This window comes from Rutidosis leptorrhynchoides, chromosome 1, assembly GCF_046630445.1.
Source record: "Rutidosis leptorrhynchoides isolate AG116_Rl617_1_P2 chromosome 1, CSIRO_AGI_Rlap_v1, whole genome shotgun sequence".
In the NCBI taxonomy this organism is placed as follows: domain Eukaryota; kingdom Viridiplantae; phylum Streptophyta; class Magnoliopsida; order Asterales; family Asteraceae; genus Rutidosis; species Rutidosis leptorrhynchoides.
The window spans coordinates 641,622,311-641,628,354 of NC_092333.1; positions in this window are offsets into that span (position 1 = coordinate 641,622,311).

A 6,044-nucleotide genomic window follows, 5' to 3' on the forward strand; every position below is an offset into this window, starting at 1 on the left:
CATATTTAACTCTTACATATGCATACAAATCTTTTTGATATTTTATTTATGTTCTCATATTCATTTTTTCACATGTGTGCAGGTGGTGTTGCTATTCTATTCTATGTGCTTCAGTTGAGCAATTAAATTTCCCTATTGCTTTGCTATAACTAAATTGCTGAATAGATTGGAAGTGTTATGTATTGTGTTTATAATCTACCATATATGTGAGCATTATGTTTATGTATTGTGTTTATAATCTACCATATATGTGAGCATTATGTTTATAATATATCATATGTGATGCCCCGTCCAAAACCTCTATGGTATGGATCATCAACAACAGGTCCATTACGCGGTATAACACTATATGCTATTTTAAAACAAGGTTTTGCATTCATGAAAAGATAATGTTTTTCCAACGACAAATGTTTTACAAAAGTAACGTGCTTCTACGGATAGAAAGCATTAACAATAGTACGTGACACTTAGGTCATTAGAAAACCATAGTTCGAATACAACATAAGTAGTGAATGCAAAATAAAAAGTCCATGATTAAGAGACATCTCTAACAATGCAGAGTACAGCGGATGCGTAATCGTCTTAGTTACCTGAGAATAAAACATGTTAAAAAGGTCAACACGAATGTTAGTGAGCTATAGTTTTATTGTAAACAATAAAATAATGTAGACCACGAGATTTTGAAATTCAAAACAGTTTGAAAAGTATATGCTTAACCGTGGGCACTCGGTAACTAACTTAACAAAGTAATATATATATATATATATATATATATATATATATATATATATATATATATATATCACCCCCTAAACGTAAACTTGGCGAGTGCGTTAAAATAAACGAAGTATTAAACACCCGTTGAATGCTAGCGCGACTAGCCCGAGTGGGGATGTCAAAACCTATGGATCCATATCTAAGATTCGCGTCTACCGGTTCATAAACCAATAGTTAAACGTTACCGAGCTATGGGGAAAATTTGTGTCGTTATGTCACCCACACATATATATAGTTAAAGTACTCGTGTCTAGTATGTAAAACATAAAAAGCACATGTATTCTCAGTCCCAAAAATAGTTAAAGTAAGAATGGAGCTATAACTCACAGTGAATGCTCAGTATAGTAAACAGTGCGTAAACGTAAGCAAGTAAGGTGGTCGATCCAACGAGCCCTCGTCAAGTTGCTAAGTCAGTAATCGTGTCTAGATAAGTTTCGTATGAAGTTTAAAGTAAGTCGAGTGACATCATCATCATCATCATCAATCATCAAAAGAAAAGTCGTTTAACAAAAGTAAAGACTGGTTTAGAGGGCTGACTTAGGACAGCCGTTGTGCCCTCTATACAAACTCAATTGACGAGTAGTCAGTGGCGAAGGCTCCGTTTGTGAGTCCTTTAGCCACTGCCAAATTTCCAGATCTGAACTCAAAGTTTTCAATCCGTGGCGACAGTCCGAGCGAGAACAGGTCAGAAATTTCAGCACGTCGTTACAAGGTAGTAGTAAGTTTCTTTTGACCATAACTCCTAAACCGTATATCGAATTTAGGCGAGTCTTAAACAAAAACTTATTTACAAAAACTAAACTTTTTGAAAATCAATTTTCCGGAAATACCAGGTACTGGTTCAGATCCGAAAAATACAGTAGTTGGTGCTCCGGTGGGTTTCTTAACTCATGGTGCTTATCATGGTTCTCATCCTTGATGCATTTAAGCTTCAAGTATACAACTCTAGATACTTTTGTATCATTTTGGTCAAGCTTTAACCATCAACACACTTATTAACATTAAATGAAAAGAAAACCAACTCTTTAAGAGTTTCATGCTATATGATGAACCAAAGTTACATTCTTAGCATTAAGCATTGTTTCTTATCATCTTTATATAAGTTTATGTGCCTTTATCACATGTAGATGATAAAGACTTGATTTTTATCACCATAAAAAATCATAAAAAGATTACAAGTAAATGAGATCTACAATAAAACTTAGATTTCAAGTATTATGAAACCCTAAGCTAGAAAGCTTGGATTCTTACAAGATTAATGAGACCATAAGCTAGAAAGCTTAGATCTAAACAAGATATATGAGACCATAAGCTAGAGAGCTTAGATCTAGTAAAGGTGATGAAACCAAAGCTAAAAAGCTTAGATCTAAACAAAATGGTAAAACCCTAAGCTAGAAAGCTTGGATCTCTAATGTTCTTGTAGATCCTTAAAGCATAAAACTAGATCTACAAGTTTTATGAAGATCATAAACACAAGTTTTGATCTTTTAACAAAAGTAAAGTAATTTAAACAAGTAAAGAAAGATTCAAAGCTAAAGAGCTTGAATCCTTTATGTTCTTGCATAATCTTCAAACAAGAGTTTGAAGCAACAAGATATAAAGAAGATACAAGTTATAAAACTTGATCTTAAAACAATAATGATGATGATGAATTTCGTGGATGATGATGAAGAAAGAAAGAAGAAAAGCTTGTAAAACTAGAGAGAAGTTAGAGTGAGAAACTAGAGAGAAGAGTGTAAGTGCAAAATGAATTAGTGAATGGAGGGGTATTGTATTTATAGGCAAGTAATCACAAAATAAGACAACAAAATGGCGGTGATGGTGGGGGACACAAAACCGACGGTTTGGAGGGTAGGAGAGGTGGTGGTCCATGCTGGTACAAAAGTGAGGTGGTGATGTTGGGTGGCATGGTGCATGGTGCCAAAATGTGTAAGGGTGGTACAAGCATGCATGCATGCACTTTTGTCTTATGTCTTACTGGACTATCTTAAGCTTAATGGGTTCATTAACTTATTAAGATGGGCTTATTAATTAACCCATTAACTAGAGTAGGGTGGGCCCTGATAATCCTAGTCCAATTAAGATAAGCCCAAGTAATTACCAATTCACTAAACGTAATTAAGCAAATGACGAACTAAGTAATTGTCATTAAGAAATAACAATTAGAATTAAGGTGTCATAATATTCCCATTATGACCAAAGGTTAACGTGTACCAAGTACGTAGTTCGTTCTAGACGACTAGTGACACTAACGGTCGTAAAAGCATTCAAGGATCAAGTTAATTAATTAATCACTTAATGACACGTTGTAAAGTATTGACGAAAGTAATTAGTATGGATAATGACTCCAGAATATTATCCAGCTCGGTACGCACGTATACGTAGATTCGAGAAAGTATAAGTATAAATATAAGTCGAAAAAGTCGGGTCGCTACACCATATATGTGAGCCTAATACATGTATTACTTGGTTCAAATTGTAGCTATCTACATATTTGTAAGCTAACATAATTGTTATATTGTTTTTCAGTACATATGGTTTACACATAAGCTAACATATAAGTGCTCAATATGTGATTACGTATGTTTGCGTATCTTATGTGCAACAGAGCTAGCAAGCTCCAATAGTGATGCCATACCTTAGGTGCTCTAAAGATGATCAAAAGAGTTAGTATCAAGATGATATTAAGTTGCTTATTGATGTAATGTTGTAGTGACCCAAAATGTACGGGGTTGGATTGTGAAACATGTATGGGTTCAAATATGTCATCTTTTAGCACACTAGGAATCCGTGTTGTTGCCACGACATCTTAACTATTTCATACATAAAGTATTTACAATATTTTACTCCACTTCAACAATTTCCTTTCCGTAACCCCGCGAATTCGCGGGTCTTAAACTAGTTCTTATTTAAAAGAAAAAAAATTTGTTTTTACAATTTTGGAAAAGACAAATAGTTTGCAGGTCATAGCAACCTGATCCGACCTGACCCATTCAACACCTACATGTTTTGACTCGTTTGATGAGTTTTAGTTACCATGTTTATTGTAGACTGCCACACTACCAATGGATTTTCAACGGTAAATGCTCCTTTGATATCTTCTGTTTTAATAGTAAAAACAGGGGAAAATTGAGTGTGGTTGGATGATGAGTTTGGATTGGATATTTGTGTCTGCTACCCAAATCTACGATACCTTCTCATCTTCTTCGATTTGGTTCCGGTTCCACCATTTTCTATTAACTACTTCTAAATCACTTTCTTGTATGTATTAGCCAATTTGACCCTATTGATGGTGAAGACAATGACACTATTTATGTTTCGTATGGAGTAGATGAAGTCCAAACTCCAAATGCTGTTAGAAGTAATATGAAAATCAAGAATATGGGAGCACGATAGCTTCAAGATACTACGGTTCCTTAAAGCATGGGTTACGCGATTTTCCTCTCACATGTTGGTCGTGAGACCGGTCGGTATGGGGCCGCCAGAGGGTCGGTTTACCCTTTAGAGTTATTGAAGTGGATAAAGCAATATCATTTCCCTTTGTTGTTTCGAGTACTTGCGTTGACTAATACAAAGTTGAGTCAAAATTATGATCTTTTGTAAGCAGATCTTGCAGAGCCTCAATCTAGTCATACAATTCAACGACTTCACAACAGGCTACATGCTAATCGTCTTGTGTTACCTTGTTTTTGTCCGAAGTCAAGATCTTATATTAAGGTACTATTTGCTTTACTTTAGTCTCGTTGTAGAAAATTCCATTTCCTAGCTATTCCTATAAATTAGAAGCACATCGTTTGACAATTATTCACAAACACAATTGGTTCTTAGCCTTGTAAAATTTTTAGCAAACTAATACTTCAACTCTTAATAGAAATTTAAAGAATAGTTTTGGAGATAAATGTTCAAACTTTCAACATGGAATCAATCCAAGTCCAAGAAGAGATCACGTTGATAAAGAAAACACGTGAGATTTATGAGAGAATTTCAAAGCTTGAAAGTCTCTAAACACTCGAAAGAAGTCGTCAAACTCTTAACTAAACTCATCCACACATGTATGATACATTGCAACCTTATGGACAACATTCAAGAAATAAGGTTGAAACTTATGAAAAAGCCATCAAATGTTTGAAAAAGCCCTCAGAGAGCTTCTCTTGATGTTGGCAGTACCATGAAAGGTTAAAAACTTCTTACTTGAAATGGGAATCGAACATGAGTGCAGTACCCAAGTTGTATTCTACCCTCATACCACTCAAGCCAAGCTTCGATGATGATATGTTTATTACTTTAATAAATGATAGCGATATGTGAATTGTCACAAACTTTTATACAACTTTGGGTTTTTTCATATTTCTTATGTGGGAATGAGTCTTAAAGATAATCATAACATGATTGAGTTAAATACAAAAAAAAAGATATCTATAATAGCATTCAAAGTGAGAAGCCAATAAACCATACAAGATGATTAATGATAGTATTATTGAGGTATGAAAGGGGGAAATCACATGAGATCGACAGTGGCGAATCTAGGATGAAAACGCAATGGGGTCCTAATTTTTTTTTTGTAAATAATTATATTTAAAGGGTATTTTAGTGGTTGTTTACTTCCAAAAACCCATAAATTTTAAAAATATATGGGGTCCTATAATTGAATTTAGTGGTCCCGTACAATTTGATATATAAATAGTGTTAAAAATTTTCATTTTAGAGTGTGTTTGGATGAAATTAGCTGGAGCTTATAGCTGGAGCTTATGAGCTAGAGCTGGTGCTGGAGATTTTTTTCAAGCTGGTAGATAGAGCTTATTTATTTTATAAGTGTTTGGTAAACTAGCTGGAGTCTATTTTTCAGTTCATAAGCTCTACTTTTTTCATAAGTTACTAGAAGTAGCTTATTTTTTAAGAGCGTATAATTTTCATAAGCTCTACATTTTATGGGTGTGTTTGGGTGACGAGCTTCTTGGAGCTTATGGGAGCTTATAGGAGCTCGAGCTTATGATTTTAATAAGCTCCAAATCATAAGTTTCGTTTGGTAGACCAAAAAAGTAGAAATTATGAAAATCATAAGCTCTGGAAAAATAAGCTACTTTCATTAGCTTATGAAAAAAAGTAGAGCTTATGAACTGAAAAATAAGCTCCAGCTAGTTTACCAAACACTTATAAAAAATAATAAGCTCCAGCTACCAGCTTAAAAAGAAGCTCCAGCTCCAGCTCCATCTCATAAGCTCCAGCTCCAGTTCCAGCTACAAGCTCGAGTTCCAGCTACTTTCATC